Here is an 18,297-nt window from a genome sequence, read left to right as displayed (position 1 = left end):
TTCCCTAGTGCTTGAGTGTCCTCATGACATGCAGTGGCCTCAGAGCCACTCTTGAAGAAGGTGCTGGAGGGACTTCCCTTGCATTCTAGTGGTCAGGACTCCATGCTTCCAATGCACGGGGGTGTGGATTCCATCCCTGGTCGGGGAACTAGGATCCGACATGCCACAAGGTGAGGTCAAAAAGAAAAAAAAAAGCATGTGCAGGGAGGTGAGCAACTGGTGGAAGGGAGAGAGGCAGAAGAATGAGGCTGCAAGATAGTAGAAATTGTTATTTAATCTTCACAGCAAGCCTTACCGAGAGAAACCGTGAGCCTCTTTGGATAGATGAGAAAATGGAAGCTCAGAAAGGAGAAAATTCTTGCCTGAGGTCACAGAGCTGGTAACTGACACAGCCAGAATTTCAGCCCTTAGCTACCTTATAACCCAGCCCAAGCTCATTTCAGTTCCAGCAATTTGTTTGCTCATCCGGGCAGGGAGGGCGGGGGGACGAATGGTGAATATAGGAGAGTGCTTTGATATTAGAGAAAAGCTCCCCCCCCACCCCCCGCCATCCAGGCCCCAGGATTCGGGAGGGGCCTCAGGAGCCCAAGAAGGTGCCTGTCTGCAGGCTGTCTCCCGCCCTAGAACCAGGAAGCCAGTGCCTCTGGGCCCAGCTGCCTCCCACACAGCACTATTTTTACCCTCCACCTCAGTGACAAGCCTGCCTCTCCCAGATCTGGAAAGGCCATCTGGGCAGTCTGGCTGCCCCAGGAAGAACCTCCACCCAGAGGCCACTGTTGTCCCCGCAGCTGTTTCTAGATGAACCTTTAACTCTCAGGCCTGCCTTGGCCATCCAGGATCGGTGAGATACCTCCTCCCTTAGATTCAGAGATTAATCACATCTCCCCAGTTAGTATCACTTGCCAGGTGGACCTAACTGAACTAAAATGTTTAAATCCAAAGGTATTTTACATTGTCAACCTTTCCAAAAAGGTTACTAAAGTGCTCCCTGCATTTTAATGAAGAGGTCAGAATGATTTTATTTGCATATTCAACTGTACACATGAACATGTTGTTCAGTTGTTGCTCAGTCGTGTTTGACGCTTTGCAATCCTGTGGACTGCAGCACACCAGGCTTCCCAGTCCTTCGGTACCTCCTGGAGTTTGCTCAAACTATGTCCATTGAGTCGGTGATGCCATCCCACCATCTCATCTTCTGTCATCTCCTTCTCCTCCTGCCTTCCATCTTTCCTAGCATCAGGGTCTTTTCTAGTGAGTTGGCTCTTTGCATCTGGTAACCAAAGTATTGGAACTTCAGCTTCAGCATCAGTCCTTCCAATGAGTATTTGGGGTTGATTTCCTTTATACTGACTGGTTTGATCTCCTTGCTGTCCAAGGGACTCTCAAGAGTCTTCTCCAGCACCATAGTTTGAAATCAATTCTTTGGGGCTCAGCCTTCTCTCTCACATCCATACATGACTACACACACACAAAATATCAATAGGTGACCCTTGTACCATAGCTTGTTTCAGGGAGGCCCAAGAACCCTTGAAAGGAATTTATTTTCTGAAGTGGTTTCAAACAGCTGCCCTGGGGCTCCTGTTTATGCTAGTTATTCATTTGGCAAACTCTTCCTGGAGCGGGCAAAGGTTGCTTTATGCCCAGGTCCTGTCCAAATGATCTCACGTTTCACATTCGCAGAGGGGAAGTTAATAATGATTTCCTGCATCTGGTACAGAATTTAAATAAACATGGACTGCCCTGTTCAGCCTTTGCCCCTCCAGAGATTTCGAGTTGGCCCCTACTCTGTTCATGCACACAGAGTGGAGGACAGAGGAGCCTGACTGTTCATGCAAAGGTGGCTTTTCCCAAAACAGTGAGAGAAATGCCTTGGGGGGTGTTCGTGCCATAGCAGAAAGCGGGAAGTATTTTTTTAAGTATTGTACAGTGGAGAACTTGTAAGCAGATGTCACAGGTATCAGGAACTTCACATGTCACCTCCTGCCACCTGTCTGATTTGTGTTTCAGAGAATACCTGGTTTTTGGAGATCTATTTCTGGTTTTAGATCTAGAATCTATTTCTGCCCCTAATTGTCTGTGTGACCTTTGACAAATCAGTTATCCTCTCTGGGCTTTGATTGGCTCATCTGTAAATCAAGGGAGCTGAATCTGATCATTTTCAATAAAACTTTATTTATAAAAACAGGAAGTGGGGGCCAGATGGGTCATGGTTTGCGTTTCTCCACTCTATCTTTTCTGGAAGGGGTGGGGTGGATGTGCAGAGAGCATGGGGCCCAAAATCTGTGCCTGGTCTGTACCTCAAGCATTACCCGGGCCTTTCTTGTTGATGTCATTCAGTCACTCAGTCATGTCTGACTCTTTGTGACTCCATGGACTGCAGCACGCCAGGCTTCCCTGTTCTTCACCAACTTCCAGAACTTGCTCAAACTCATGTCCATTCAGTCGGTGATGCCATCCAACCATCTCATCCTCTGTCGTCCCCTTCTCCTCCTGCTTTTAATCTTTCCCGGCATCAGGCCTTTTCTATTGAGTCAGTTCTTCGCATTAGGTGGCCAAAGTATTGGAGTTTCAGCTTCAGCATCAGTCCTTCCAATGAACATTCACGATTGATTTCCTTTAGGACTGACAGTTTTGATAGTTTGATTGATAGTTTTGATAGAATTGATAAAATGCAAGGAGCACTTTATTAACCTTTTTGGAAAGGTTGACAATGTAAAATACCTTTGGATTTAAACATTTTAGTTCAGATAGGTCCACCTGGCAATCAATACTAACAAAAAACTGAACAAACTTTTTCTTTTTACTACTGTGTACCACTCAGCACAGTTTGGACTGGTTTGATCTCCTTGCTGTCCACGGGATTCTCAAGTCTTCTCCAACACCACAGTTCAAAATCACTTCTTTGGCACTCATCCTTCTTTATGGTCCAACTCTCACATCCATCCATGACCACTGGAAAAACCATAGCCTTGACTAGATGGACTTTGTCGGCAAAGTAATGTCTCTGCTTTTTAATATGCTATCTAGGTTGGTCATAGCTTTTCTTCCAAGGAGCAAGTGTCTTTTAATTTCATGGCTGCAGTCACCATCTGCAGTGATTTTGGAGCCCCCAAAAATAAAGTCTGTCACTGTTTCCATTGTTTCCCTACCTATTTGCCATGAAGTGATGGGACCAGATGCCATCATCTTAGGCCTTTCTTACCCCATTTGTAAGATGAAAAGCAAAGGTAAGATCTGCATTCCCCAAACTGTGTCTTCTGATCAGCAGTCCCAGTGAGGTACCCACAGAAGTGACACTGACCCCAACAGGTTTCTTTACTACAGGACTTCTTAGAGCCTTTAGAATACTGATGTGTATTGTGACTTTCCCAGGGTGATACAGGTTGTGCTGTGTAACAGTGGGATGCTTTTTTCCTCACCAGCAACTAATATTGGTTGGCCAAATAGTTCATTTGGACTTTTCCATACCATCTTGTGGAAAAACCTGAATAAACTTTTTTTTTTTTTTTTTTTTTGCCACTGTGTACCACACAGCACAGTTTGGGAAATGCCCTGTAATCTCCTGAAAACCTTTTGTTTCCTTCCCTGCAGAATAGGGGTGATGATGGTTTCTGCCTCCTGGAATTGTTGGGAAGGGTAAGCGAGGTAATGCCTGGAAACAGGCCTGGCACAGGGCCTGGCACAGAGTAAGTGTTCAATAAATGCTGGCAGCGATTATTTATAATAAGGTTCTTCCTTTCCAGCTCTGACATTCTGTGCTTCTAACTGCAGTGTGTAATTAAACCCCAAAGCATCTGGCTTCTCAAGCCTAAAGAACAAGCCTGGAGGAAGGAAAAAAGGAAGAGAAAGATCCTTCTGGGTTGCCCATTTGGCACCAGCTTCAATGCCAGTCGTCACAACAGGGGGAATGCAGCAAAATGCCAGCTCCTAATGACAAGGCTCTAGGGAGTCGGTGGTTCCCTGTTTAGCTCAGATGCTGTGGGGAATATCGCAGACTGTGGAGAGGAGAAGGGGAGGACCAGGGCTGCTTTGGGGTCAAGTGGAAGAACCCCACAGAATCCCACATGAGTCAGCCACTCCTTCCCACTGTCCAGGCACAGTGATCTTGGCCACTTACAGTTCTGTATGATGTGCTAGGGGAACAGTGGCAGGAGAGCTGAGTCAGAAAAGGTACATAGGAAAATTCAGACAGAAGGGGCAGGAAGAGCAATCTGCAGGGGAAGCAGCATCTGCTGTGGCTCTGAAACCTGAGGGAGTCCAGGGCTGTGGTCGCAGGGACCCAGGGGTGAGGCTGCGGCGCTGCGGAGTGTTGAGAGAGAAGGCTGAAGAGTGGGCAGGGAGGGAACTTGCCTGGTGGTCCAGTGGTTAAGAATCCACATTTCCAATGTTGGGGGCCTGAGTATGATCTCTGGTCAGAAAATAGATCCTACATGCCACAGCTAAGACCTGGCAAATATTAAAAAAAAAACCCACATACACACAATATTAAAAAATATTAAAAAACAAATATTAAAAAAAGATAATGAAGTACTAAAGATGTAGTGTACAGCATTATAAATATAATTAACACTGCTGTATGTTATATATGAAAGTTGTTAAGAGGATAAATTCTAAGAGTTCTCATCACAAGGAAAGTTTTTTTTTCTTTTTTTTTTTTGTATCTATGTGAGATGATGGATGTTCACTAAACTTACTGTGATAATCATTTCATGATGTATGTAAGTCAAATCTCTATGCTGTAAACCTTAAACTTATGCAGTGCTGTATGTCAATTATATCTCAGTAAGACTAGAAGAAAAAAGAGAATAAGATGATCATTTTATTGATTTTCTGAAAGCCATAATGAGCATGTGCAATGGGAGAACCTTGGAGAACCTTCTACAAATCATTGAAAGGGATGAGACAAGGGAAGGAAGTGATTCACACCACACTAGGAACCAGTATCTAAAACATTCACCCTGCAAAGCCAATTGGACAACAGGAAGCTGTTCACACCTGTTTGAATATTAGAAACATGTCTTTTTTTCCCTTTTTCTTCAGGGTCATTTGACAGCTGAAATGACATACACAAGCTGCTTTTATTTTTTTTTTTAAGTTTTTTTTTTTTAATGTGGACCATTTTTAAAGTATTGAATTTGTTACAATATTTATTCTGTTTTCTGTTTTGGTTTTTTGACTGCAAGGTATGTGGAATCTCAGCTCCCTGACCAGGGATGGAACCTGTACCCCCAGCATTGGAAGACAGTCTTAACCACTGAACCGCCAGGGAAGTCTCCATAAGCTGCTTTGAAATGGTTCAGGCCTTCCACCAGCTATATTTCCAAGAATTTATCACATTGCAATGGTTTTCAAACTGTATTCCTTGTGGAGCACTAGGGTTTCATAGAGGCATTTGGTTGGTTCTACAAAACTTTGACTTGAATGCCACAGGTGCTGAGGCTGATCAGAAGCAAAACCAAAAATAACTATGATCTACAACCCCTGACTTTTTAAAAAGAAAATGTACATTTGAATTTATAAAATATATGTAACTAACAAGATGCCCCTCTTACCTGTTGTTTATATGAATTCTAGTTCAAGTTTTATTTGGAAGGGGTCTTACTTCTAAAAGTAAACGGTATCACCATCCCAAGAAAATAGTCATTTTATGCTAGAAGGTATAGCTTCAAAGATACTCACTACAGCATTGCTTATAGCAGGAGCCAGCAAACTATGGCTCAGAGGCTAAATTGGCCACTGCTTGTTTTTGTAAATAAAGTTTTATTGGAACACAGCCACGCTCCTTTTATGCATTGTCTGTGGCTGCTTTCAGGCTATAAAGGCAGGGTTAAACAGACACCTTATAGCCTATAAAGGCTAAAACATATTATTCGGTCCTTTACAGAAAAGGTTTGCTAACTCCTGGTTTCTAATATTGAAAAAAATGGAACCAAATTGAGTGTCTAAGGAAGGGAGTTGGTCAAATTACAGTATATCCCTTCAGTAAAGTAAACGCAAGGCCACCATGGGAAAGCGAAGCTGTGGCAAGGAGCGCTCCAGTTTGACCGCACATTGGAATCCCCGGGGGGTCTTAAAAGTCCCATGGACCAACCCCATCCAGGGTCAATTAAATCCGCCTGAAGAGTGGAACCCAGACATGAATATTTGTTAAGCTTTCCTTGGGGCTTCTAACAAGAGCCACTGTTGGAGAAAAATATTCGATGACATACAGATACGACCACTCTTTGCAGTCGTCCCTCTATTTCCACAGGGAATTGGCTACAGAACCTGCTTCAGATACAAAAATCCCCAGATGCTAAAGTCCCATAACCAGTCCTCCATATCCACAGATATGGAACCTGCCTTGTTTTGAAAAAAATATGCAATAAATGGACCCATGCAGTTGAAACCTGTGCTGTTCAAGGTCAACTGTATTGTTAAGTGAAGAGAAGCAAATTATCTAACAGAGTATACCTCATGACTCCTTTTTGGTCAATTTCTACCTATATACTCACACACACACACACACACAGACTCACACAGATGAACGATAGGTGTGAAACATAGATGTGCTCATCTCTGTGTAAGATACTTTAATATTTTTCTTTTATTTATATTTCCTATATGTTCTAAAGTGAATATTATATCTTGTAATAAGTACCCAAAAAAAGATAAAGTCATCAGCTTAAAAGGTCATACACTTTTCATTTCAGGAAAAAAAGAGAAATGAGCATCTAATCAAGGTATTCACGGGTCATTTGTGTACACACCACACCCATAGGGGTGATGCAGCCCAGTGGAGAGGAATGTCCCAGCCTCTTGTGACAGCTGGGTTCTGTGAGCTAGGTAGTCGCTGCTGCCTCTAAGCCTCAGGGCCCTCAAGATCAATGGGATGCAGGCTTCCCTGATGGTCCAGTGGTTAAGAATCCGCCTGCCCATGCAGGAGACATGAGTCCCATCCCTGGTCCTGGAGAATTCCACATGCCACGCCTGTGCACCGGGCACCTTAGTGCCCATGCTCTGCAACAAAAGAAACCACAGCAATGAGAAGCACTGCAACAAAGAGTAGTCCCCACTCACCGTGACTCGAGAAAGCCCTCACTCAGTAATGAAGACCCAGTGCAGCTATAAACAAATCTAAAAAAAAAAAAAAGATTAATGGGATGATTTTGTCCACCTCATGAGATTAAAGACATGAATGTGCAACGTCTGGCACAAAGCAGGTGCTCAACAACATTGCATTTTTCTCCATAAGCAGCTCTCAGAGTCAGCCTGCAGCCAGTCAGCTCCTTGTTCATCTTGCTGAAGGAGAAGGGTTAGTTTAGCCCAAGTTCGTCTACAGTTGCTGGTCCCTGGTGCTGTTGATGTTGCAGTTTTGCTAACCGGGGGCCACCTCTCACTGGCTTTAGCTTGGGATCTCTGCTGCCTGTGGAATTTTCCTGGACTCCCTAGAAAGACACGGGCTTCTTACCAACCTGTTGACCCTCTTATCAGCATAGCCTGTCTCCACCATCCCCAGATGGGGTCCCATCTGCATACAGAAAGAAGGGCTTTCAATTTTCCTGGGGCTGCTCACCTTTAATAAAAATGACAATGGTAGCTGCCATATTTGGACCCTACATCCGCCCAGGCTTACCTCCTCTGTCTCTCAGCCTCAGCTCTGTTGGGCATGGGATGATGCTATCCCCATTTCACAGGTAAGAGAGGTGGAGAGACTCAGTCAAGGTCACACAGCTGATAACTGGCAGGTCTGTCTGGTCCCCGGGTTTCCCCACTGCACCACACTGCCTTCTAGCAGCTGTTTCTGTTCCCTTTTCTATCCCAGTGGATTCTAATGAACAACCAAGTTAGAGAACTGTTTTTACAAAAGCAGTGATTCTCAACATTAACTATGGAATTGCCCAGAGAGATTTTTAAATGCTAATGATAGGGATGGACACTGAAGGGTGTGGGGTGGGAAGGGTGGAGGTGGGAGGAGGGCGAATGGGGAGTCACTGGAAGGGACCCTTCAGGTCTTCCGTGGTTGTGGTAAGGTTCTACTTCTTGATCTGGAAGCTGGGTGCTTAGGTGTGTTTGTTGTGTGTGTGTGTGAAGATCACTTATGATTTGTGGACTTTTCTTTGTCCATGTTATTCCATAGTAAATTTTTTAAAATTATTTTTTAAGTAAAGAAATAAAAAAGGCAGTTGTCCTCAACCACATGGCCGCCTCCTGGGAGAAAGCAGTCTGTGACCTTTGGACTCATCTTGAGAATTCCTTTCACAGCATCAAGCGGTCGTTGGCCTTTGAGTCTGTGCAGGTCCTTGACAACGAGCAGACGATTCTTCCACGGCTGATGCTGCACTTAGCTGTAAAAGGCCCACTGTTGCTGCAGTGGCAGGTACTGAGGGACAGTCAGGCCCTGTGGCTGGGTTCAACACCTCCTCCCTCCCCACAACTGAATTCATGTGACCCCATTCCACCCAAGCCCTGGGACCTAGGGCAGCAGAGATGGAAACAGCTACACCCCAGCACCTGGGTCTAAGGGTGAGCCCCCTGCTCACTTCTGCCTTATATCGTAATTTGAGTCCCTGAAACATGTTCTCTGATTTTCACTTATAGACTCTCTGATTTTTAGTTGGGCCCATCCGTGAATGTGTGAAACTAAGACTGTATTTCCCGTTGTCATTTGCAGCTAGGTCTGGTTCTGGCCGATAGAATGTAAGTGAAGTAGTCTGCATAATTCTAGGAAATGCCCTAAAAAAGAAGACTGTACTTCTCCTTTCTTGTTGCCTGGAATATGGCAAGGAAAGGCTGAGTCCTAGCTGCCATTTTGGGCCAAGGAGCAAAGCCATGACTGAAGATTGGAGAACAAGACAGGGGAAACTAGATCCTCTCTCTCTTTCATCTCGTTGGCACGATGGGGCACCCTGTTGGTAGTAGACTGACTCCCTGGGGATGTCTTAACATGAGAGAGAAGTGAGCTTCTACTCTGTTTGAGCCAGTGATATTTGGGGTTTTCCATTCCTCTCAACCCCAATTTAAGCCTAGCTAACACTCAGTGCTTCTGATTAAACAAATATATATACTTGTTATTGATTTACTTGGCTGTGCCAGGTCTTAGTTGCGGCATGTGGGTTTTAATTCCTCGACCAAGGACAGAACCCACGCCCCCCTGCATTGGGAGCACAGAGTCTTAGCCACTGAACCACCAGGTAAGTCCCAGGGCTTCTGAGTTTGATCCTTGGCCTGAGTTCTAGCCTTGGTCACCCACCCAATATGAGGATGAGGGTCCTGCCTTTCTCCCCCTGGGCACTGGAGTTATGCCCCAGTCCCACCTGAGTGGTTGAACCCTGCAACCTGCTGGTGCTCCCTATCCATGCTGCCTGCAGGATTGTGTTGGCCAGAGTAGCGTACAGCCTGCTGCTCCAATTGCTTTCCTAGAGTGAGCCCTGCCACTTCCCTCTTCCCTCTCATCCCCTTACCTGTGGCTCCTGCCCTGTACCTGTCAGGCTGGCTGCTCTCTGGACGTCTACAGCAGGACCAATGCCTGCTGTACCTTCCCCAGGGGGCAGACAACAGCCAGTTCCTGAGATGTATTGAGAATATGCAGCTAATGCAAAAGAAAAAGTACAGCTAATAAATAATTTTTTGTTGCTGTTCAGTCTCTCAGTCATGTCAGACTCTTTAGGACCCCATGGATTGATTAATGAATCAATCAATTAACTTGGTACCCCTGCAGCCCCACTTCCTGTACAGGGGCCGTTGCTGGCCCCTAGTGGCCACAGGATAACTTGCACAGAGAGTTGGCCTGAGAAGCGGAGTGTGGGAAAAATTCCAACCCCCCGGCCGTTTCTGAATTTTCCTGATGCTGGGGGTTTCAACCATGACAGACCCATAACTCCTTCGTCATAAAATATATTTTGTGTAATGATAATAGTTTTTAAAGATTTTAAGCACTTTATTGAGGTTGTTGTTCAGTCGCTAAGTCACGTCTGATTCTTTGTGACCCCATGGACTGCAGCATGCCAGGCTTTCCTGTCCTTCACCCTCTCCCAGAGTTTGCTCAGATTCATGTCCGTTGAGTCAGTGATGTGCTGTGCTGTGCTTAGTCACTCAGTCGTGTCCAACGGTGACGCTATCTAATAAATGACATATTTGTAGGGTGCAATTTGATAATTTTTGATTTTTGTGAATATCCATGCCCATCATCACAATCAAGATGGTGAACATCTCCATCACTCCCCCAAAATTTCCTTGTCCCCCTTTCTACCCCCTGTCCCCAAGCAACTAATGATTGCTTTGTGCTTTCTATAATTTTTAAAATATTTTATTTATTTATCTTTTTGACCATGCCACAAGGCACGTGGGATCCTAGTTCCCTGACCAGAGATCAAACCCTTGCTCCCTGCAGTGGAAGCATGGAGCCCTAAACACTGAACCACCAGGGATTTCCCCCCATGCTTTCTATAATTAAAAAAAACATATAGATTAGTCCACATTTTTAAGAGTTTTCTATAAATGAAATCAGTATATACTTTTTTTTTGGTCTGGCTTCTTTTACTCAGCATAATTATTTTGACATTTATCCATTCAACGAATTAACCAATGGTTCTTCTCTTTTCATTGACGTGTTTATCCATTCAGAGTGATGGTAAATTTAAAAAGCAGCATTATGCCCTAACTATCATATAGAAAAGAAACAGAAGGAAAGTAACAAAATAATAGATAAGTCCCAAGTAGATGCTCATGCATGAGAACCGTAAAACATACAGCGATGTGGTCACAGGCTTTACCTACACATGAAATTACACGAACCCAGTTCTTTGCCAGGAACTTTGGCTGGTTTGGCTCCAAAGGCCACTCCATGCAGGAGAGTACATGCTGTGTGGATCACACATGGGCGCTGAGATTGAGCAGAGGAGGTGGAAACAGGCAGATCTTAGTTCAGGGGATTCATTTCTCAGAGGACTGATCATTAGGGTGGCATGTTACTTTTTGAATTATGTGAGTGGTGTGTTCAGTGTGGACCACTGCGGAATTTTCTGCAGTCTATTAATTACTCAGGGACCTCCCTGGTGGTCCAGTGGCTAAGATGCCGCACTCCCAATGTAGGTGGCCCAGGTTCAGTCCCTGGTCAGGGAACTAGATTCCGCAAGTTGCAACTAAGTTTGCATGCCACAACTGAAAGAACCCACATGCTGAAAAGAAGGTCAAGGATCCATCATACCACAACTAAGACCCGGTGCAGCCAAGTAAGTAAAGAAACGTTCATTACTCCGGCTTATGAGCTCACTGAGGTCCGTACTTGATTTTTTTAAGGCATGTTTGTATTTGATTCATCTTGTGTTTCACAGTGCAATCTAGAAGCTTCCTTTGCACTTTCCTGAGCAGAAACAGAAGTCTCCTTCCGTGACCCATGCTCTCAAGGCCAGCAGCTGGCAACGGTACCTCTTTGTCCCACTGGAGGCCTTCTTGAGACAGAATATGATTTTATGAGAGAAAATGTTTGGCAATGGTTTTCAAGTAACAAAGCTTTAGAACCCTAAGTTATTCTACCTTCTTGGATAATCAACCTACTGAGTTTTGTGGTGACCTGTAGCTTCAGAGTGACCTGTCCTTGCAAGGAATTTACTCCAGAAACTTTGAAGAATTTAGCTTACACTGCACTAGTACCACAAAGAAGAATCCCAAGTCCAAAGTGGGACACATAATATGCCGGTTCTCTCGTTGCTGTTTCTTAACTCCATTTTTAACTTGTCACCCAACATTTCCCCTGAATCCGATTCAGCATGAAAGTGTGAAAGTGTTAGTCACTCAGTCGTGTCCGATTCTTTGTGACCCCATGAACTGTAGCTCTCCAGGCGCCTCTGTCCATGGAATTCTTCAGGCAAGAATACTGGAGTGAGTAGCCATTTCCTTCTCCAGGGGAATCTTCCCCACCCAGGGACCAAACCCAGGTCTACTGCATTGCAGGCAAATTCTTTACCATCTGAGCCACCAGGGAACCCCTCATTAAATATATTATGCTTTTATTCTTATGCTTTGCTTCCTTCTGTTTTCCTTGGGAAAGTTTTTCTTCTAATTTTTCTAACTTCTTGAGTCAAACACTCAAATTTTTTTACTTGAATGAAAGCAGTTAAGACTATGAATTTACTTCTAAATAAATTTCAAACACGATATATTAATGTCATTTTCATTTTAGAAAGCTGTTACTCCAGATTTTACTAATAATTTGCCAGTGACCCAATAATTATTCAGGGGAGAAAAAGTGTATGTGTGTCTGTGTATGTTTTTCTTTTAAAGTTATAAGAAATTGAGGTTTTTAAATTGTAGCCAGAGTATGGAGCTGATATAATTCCTCCTTTTGGGACAATTTGAGGTAATAGTTTTAGCCTAGTTTATAATCAGTTTTGTAACTATTCCTGAAGTTATTTGAGAAGGTATACTTTCTTTGGGGTAAAGTGAAAGTGAAGTCGTGTCTGACTCTTTGTGACCCCACGGACTATAGCTTACCAGGTTCCTCCGTCCTTGGGATTTTCCAGGCAAGAGTACTGGTGTGGGTTGCCATTGCCTTCTCCAGAGGATCTTCCCGACCCAGGGATCGAACCCAGGTCTCCTGCATTGTAGGCAGAGGCTTTACCATCTGAGCCACTAGGGAAGAAGTACAGCCTAAATATAGAATAAAAAACTCAGTCTTGGACTTCCCTGGTGGTCCAGTGGATAAGAATCCGTCTGCCAATGCAGGGTACACAGGTTTGATCCCTAGTCTGGGAAGATCCCACATGCCACAGAGCAACTGCTGAAGCCCGTGCATCTAAAGCCTGTGCTCCACAGCAGGAGAAGCCACCTCCATGAGGAACCCACACACTGCAACCAGAGAGTAGCCCCAACTCGCTGCGACTAGAGAAAGCCCACACACGCAGTGAAGACCTAGCGCAAAAATAAGTAAATAATTTTTAAAATTCAGTCTTATGAACATATGGTTTGAATATGTCTCATTGTGACTGCCTTTTCACGTCAGATCTGCAAACTCACCTTTTTCAGCTCGCTTGCCTTTGTCCCAGGTTAAGTCTCTGATCTTTGTCATCCACATCATCCTCTTTGGTCTCATCGTTTTCCGCATGCCTTTCTGCTCAGGATGTGGAGGACTTCCAAGTGTGTGACAACAGCCTTTTTTTTTTTTTTTTTAAAGATATTTTTATATGGACCATTTTTAAAATGTTATTGAATGTTACAGTATAGTTTTATGTTTTGGTGAAAGCTTAATGGCTCTTGCTAGGCACTATTATGAAGTTCAGAGAGGCTTTGAGCGGAAAAGTATTTAGGTAAGAGAAAAGACTAGTAAATTAACTCTTCAGAGCTTTCCTCTCAGGTAGCCTGAAGGCAATAGATTTGAACACAATGAGATATCATTTGCTAGTAGTGCTGAGTGTACAGTTTCTTATTCTTGTGTTCCTATTCTTGGTTCTGGAAGTATCCATGAATTAGTACAATATTTACCTCAGCTGTAAAAAGCTGAGGAAATGTTTGTAATATTGCAAAACTCACATTACACATTACTCTTACGTTTTCATATATGTCTAGACTTTAGACATAATATAATACTAATTCTTTACATTGGCAACAAGATGGACATTAAATGCCAGACTTATGAATTTTAACATTTTAATTTGAAAAGTTACTTTAAGTTTTAAATTACATTTATAATTTAAATAAAATTTAAATATTAAAATTCAAAGTTACTTAGTAAAGTGTAGTTAAACTTTGAAAGAGTAAAATAAAATGGATCTCTGTAATTTTGATATAAAAATTTAATATACATTCATTCTAATTTGCATTTTGACTTTTAAGAAAATACTTTTATTTATGTATTTATTTTTGGCTGTGCTGCGTCTTTGTTATTCCTCGGGCTTTTCTGTAGTCTCGGCAAGTGGGGGCTACTCTCACCACCCCCACCACAATGAGGATTCTGTGTTGCAATGCACAGAATCCTCATTGTGGTGGCTTCTCTTGTTGGGGACCACAGGCTCTAGGGTGTGGGGGTTCACTAGTTGTGGCGCACAGGCTCGTTAGTTGCAGCTCCCAGGCTGCAGAGCACAGGTCGGTAGTTGTGGTGCACAGGCTTAGTTGCTCCATAGCATGTGGGATCTTCCCAGACCAGGGATCGAACCCGTGTCTCCTGCATTGGCAGGTGGATTCTCTACCACAGAGCCACCAGGAAAACCCTTGACTTTCAAATTATTAGCTACTTTTTAATATTTTAAAGAAACTAACATTTTGGAAAACAGAAAAAATTAGTACATTTTTTACCTAAATTTATATTTTTGATGAAAATATATTTTAAATTATGTACTTTGAATATAATTATGTTTTTAATTCTTAAATATATTTAAAAGTTGATCATAGAAATATAACTAGTGTTTGTGCTGAAAGGAAGATAAGAAAATAAATTTCATGAAAGTTTTAATCCTTTATGAATTATGTATACACTTATTATTCATCCCAACATTATTAGTCCATTAACAGAGCTTCCAGACATGTGGAATAAAAGTTAAATTCATTGACCTTGGGCATTTTGCTAACTTCAGTCATATATTAATATAATGGGCTGTAGCTTCATATGGGCTTCCCAGGCAACATTAGCGGTAAAGAATTCACCTTCTAATGCATGAGATGCAAGAGACATGGTTCGAGCCCTGGGTCAGGAAGATCCTCTGGAGTAGGAAATAGCAATCCACTCCAGTATTCTTGCCTGGAAAATTCCATGGACAGAGGAGCCTGGCAGGCTACAGTCCCTGGATCCGCAGACTCAGACCCAACTGAGCACACACACACACATAGCTTTATACACATTTTAAAATTTTATTCTTTTAAAGGAATGTTTGTCAGAATATGAGGATAGAAAATATTTTACTTAACAGCTTGTTGCTGCTGCTACTGCTGCTAAGTCGCTTCAGTCATGTCCGACTCCGACTCTGTGCGACCCCATAGATGGCAGCCCACCAGGCTCCTCTGTCCCTGGGATTCTCCAGGCAAGAACACTGGAGTGGGTTGCCATTTCCTCCTCCAATGCATAAAAGTGAAAAGTGAAACTGAAGTTGCTTGATTTATAACTTGAACATGTTTATTTAGACAAGTGATATGTGGAGACCGTGTCTTCTTACCCCAGGCTACAACTTCCAGACTTTATTCAAGGGTCCCAGGTTGGATGTGCCAGTTCCTTGAATGGGTAGGAATCCATCCAGGACTCATGTGTACCACAGTTGGGAGTGAGTGGGCCTGGAGAGTCCCTATGGTCCCCTTCTGAGTGCTGCCATCATTTCCTCTAAGACTTCATGCTGCAAGGAGACCCTCGCCTGCAGGTCCAATTTCCAGCATGTGGTCCTGGACTATGGAAGCCTTTCCTGTCACCCAGGGCTCTAATTCTGCACAGGTGAGGTTACTTGGATCATCTGAAGTTATCTGGGTCATCCGTTTTGGCCACAAATGGTACTGCATAAAGTGATACCCAGAGAATGCCCTCCTCCCAGGGTTCAACCTCCACCAGAGCTTCAGAATTGATGCTTTCAAGATGTGGTGCTGGAGATGATTCCTGAGAGTCCCTTGGACTGAAGGAGATCAAACCAGTCAATCCTAAAGACAGTCAGTCCCGAATATGCATTGGAAGGACTGATGCTGAAGCTCCAATACTTTGGCCACCTGATGCAAAGAGCCAACTCATTAGAAAAGACCCTGATGCTGGGAAAGATTGAAGGCAGGAGGAGAAGGGGATGACAGAGGATGAGATGGTTGGATGGCATCACTGACTCAATGGACATGAGTTTGAGCAAGCTCCAGGAGATGGTGAAGGATGGGGAAGCCTGGCGTGCTGCAGTCCATGGGGTCGAAAAGAGTCAGACACAGCTGAGTGACTCAACAACAAGAGAGCTTCTGCTGTCTTTACATCCCAAGATGCAATGCGCTGCTGCCCCGGTAGGGAGACAAGTCCAGAGACAGAGGGTACAGGGCATCACTGCCCACTTAGAAAACTCCTCCTACTTCCTTTCTGGTAGACTCTATCACTCTGTCTCAAGGGTGAAGTGAGCATCAGTAACAAAACTTTCTCTTGCCTCCTTTTTGCTATGCTTCTGCTGCTAAGTTGCTTCAGTCATGCCTGACTTTTTGCAACCCCATGGACTGTAGCCTGCCAGGCTCCTCTGTCCATGGGATTATCCAGGCAAGAATACTGGAGTGGATTGCCACGCCCTCCTCCGGGGGAATCTTCCCAACCCAAGATCTTTGTCTTTTATGTTTCCTGCATTAGCAGGCAAGAGTTTTTTGTGTTTTTTTTAAACCACTAGCTCCACCTGGGAAGCCCTTCCTTTTTGCTATAGTTGGTGGAAATGTCTCCCAGACTTCCTTGGTGACAAATGACACTCAGATGTGTGTCCTTCATGGGGAGGTGACAGGTTGTCAGGTCACCATTCCATGGATGGTTAACTCCATCCTACCTGTACTAAGCAGGTCTCTTTTGGTTGTATGGGTGACAGAAACTCAACTCAAATGTGTTTATACAAGAAAGGACATTTATTGAATCACAGGGTTGCAGTGAGGGCAAAAGTGAGTTTAGGCTGCAGAAGTGGTGGATGCTGGGACAAGAGTCCTGTCTGGACTCTGCTCCCTGTTCAAGGACGCTTATTCTCTCAGATGGGCTGTATCCATGAGATTCCAAGCAGTCTCAGGCCCCACACCTGAAGGCTTCCTGTGAGAAGCTGAGCCTCGCCACTTAGTTTCAGTTCAAGATACACGGTTTGGGGCGTGAACAAACCCTCTCACCTGGAGGGCAGGGCCCTGAGACCGGCAGACCGCCTAAAACCCATGGGGGAAGGAGTTCCCTCAAAGGTGTTACTGTGCCCAGAAGGGAAGGGGGGTGGTGCACCCTCTCGCGCCCTCTCTACCCTGTCCCACCAGTGGTCCTCATCACAGTTGTCACCAATCCCTCCAGGCCGATCTGCCGCTTCTGCCTCAAGATTGGCCTCAAGACTGAGCCAGTTTGCAAGGTTAAGACCAGAGTATTTCCAGGAGAGTGATGACATCACAGAACTGGGGTTCCAGAAGGCGGGGGTGACTGAGGGCTCCCATCTTCTTTGGAACATGGAGAGCAGTAAGCTGGGCGGGGCTAAAGGATAGTCCATGAGGAAGAGGAGGCTCCCACTCAAAAGGCTTTGTTCTATAGATTCTCACGGAAAGCCCTGGGCAGGCTGGGACCTGGGGTCAGCGAGGGATAGGAGAGAGGTAAGCTTCGGGAGGGGGGGTTGGGGTGTACCTGCCCGAACCACTGTCTTCCCTGGAGAACCCCAAGAGGGGCTTTCAGGGGCAGAGATGGAGCTCCCTGCTTTCCAAAGCTCAGTGATATCTGTCTCTGAAGGATCCTACTGAGTCAGGGCCAAGTAAGGTTGTATGAGACACACTTATACCAAAAAAATAGCCATTATTTGTTTGAAATTCTAACATAATGGGACATGCTGTGATTTTATTTACTAAATCTGGCAACTGTAGGGTGGGAGAGAGAAGCAAAAGAATGGTCCCAAGCTCAGGCTGCTAAGGAGTGAGTATCAGGAGACAGAATAAAACATTCGTGAGGAGACAGACTGTCAAGGTAGCCATCTTGTCCAAGAAACTGCCAGACTCATGAAGCCAGTGGATGGAGGAACCTTCAGGAACATACACCTAGTTAAGGAAACCCACACACATACACGAGGCTTCCTAGGTGGTGTAGTGGTCAAGAATCCGCCTGCCAATGCAGGAGACATGGGTTCTATTCCTGAGTCAGGAAGAGCCCCTGGAGGAGAAAAGGACAAGCCACTCCAGTATTCTTGCCTGGGAAACCCCATGGATGAAGGAGCCTGATGGGCTAAGTCCATAGGGTTGCAAAGAGTTGAACACGACTTAGGGTCTAAATAAGACAGCAGCAGTATGATCACAGGGCAAGACGTTTTCCCTTCCTCCTCTCCATTTCCAGCAAAGGGACATGTATCCATTCTCCCCCAGATTCCCCTCTTGTCCAGATTACATTGAGCAGAGTTCCCTGTGCTATACAGTAGGTCTTTGATGGTTATCCATTTTAAATATAGCAGTGTGTATGTATGTATATGTTCATCTCATCTTCCCTAATTATCCCTTTCCGCATCCCACCCCCATCCTTCCCCCCTGGTAACCATAAGTTCTTTCTTTAAGTCTGTGAATCTGTATCTGTTTTGTAAATAAGTTCATTTTTATCATTTCTTTTTAGATTCTGCATATAACGGGTATCATAAGATACTTCTCCTTCTCTGACTTACTTCACTCAATGTGACT

General features: G+C 44.3%; 1 protein-coding gene across 4 annotated transcripts in view; it reads left to right on the top strand.

Annotated features, from left to right (window-relative positions):
- LYZL6 (lysozyme like 6) overlaps positions 1-18,297 on the top strand; it is a 29,641-nt gene that overhangs the window by 4,928 nt on the left and 6,416 nt on the right. Inside the window, exon 1 of one of the 4 annotated variants that reach the window (XM_027518455.1) lies at positions 8,005-8,359. The exons of the other annotated variants lie outside the window; for them this stretch is intronic. The gene's annotated coding sequence lies outside the window, so the exon portion shown is untranslated. Of the gene's footprint in view, positions 1-8,004; positions 8,360-18,297 lie in introns of those variants that run through there. 4 annotated transcript variants of the gene reach the window in all.

This window comes from Bos indicus x Bos taurus, chromosome 19, assembly GCF_003369695.1.
Source record: "Bos indicus x Bos taurus breed Angus x Brahman F1 hybrid chromosome 19, Bos_hybrid_MaternalHap_v2.0, whole genome shotgun sequence".
NCBI classification, from domain to species: domain Eukaryota; kingdom Metazoa; phylum Chordata; class Mammalia; order Artiodactyla; family Bovidae; genus Bos; species Bos indicus x Bos taurus.
This window is presented reverse-complemented; position numbering and strand designations above follow the sequence as displayed.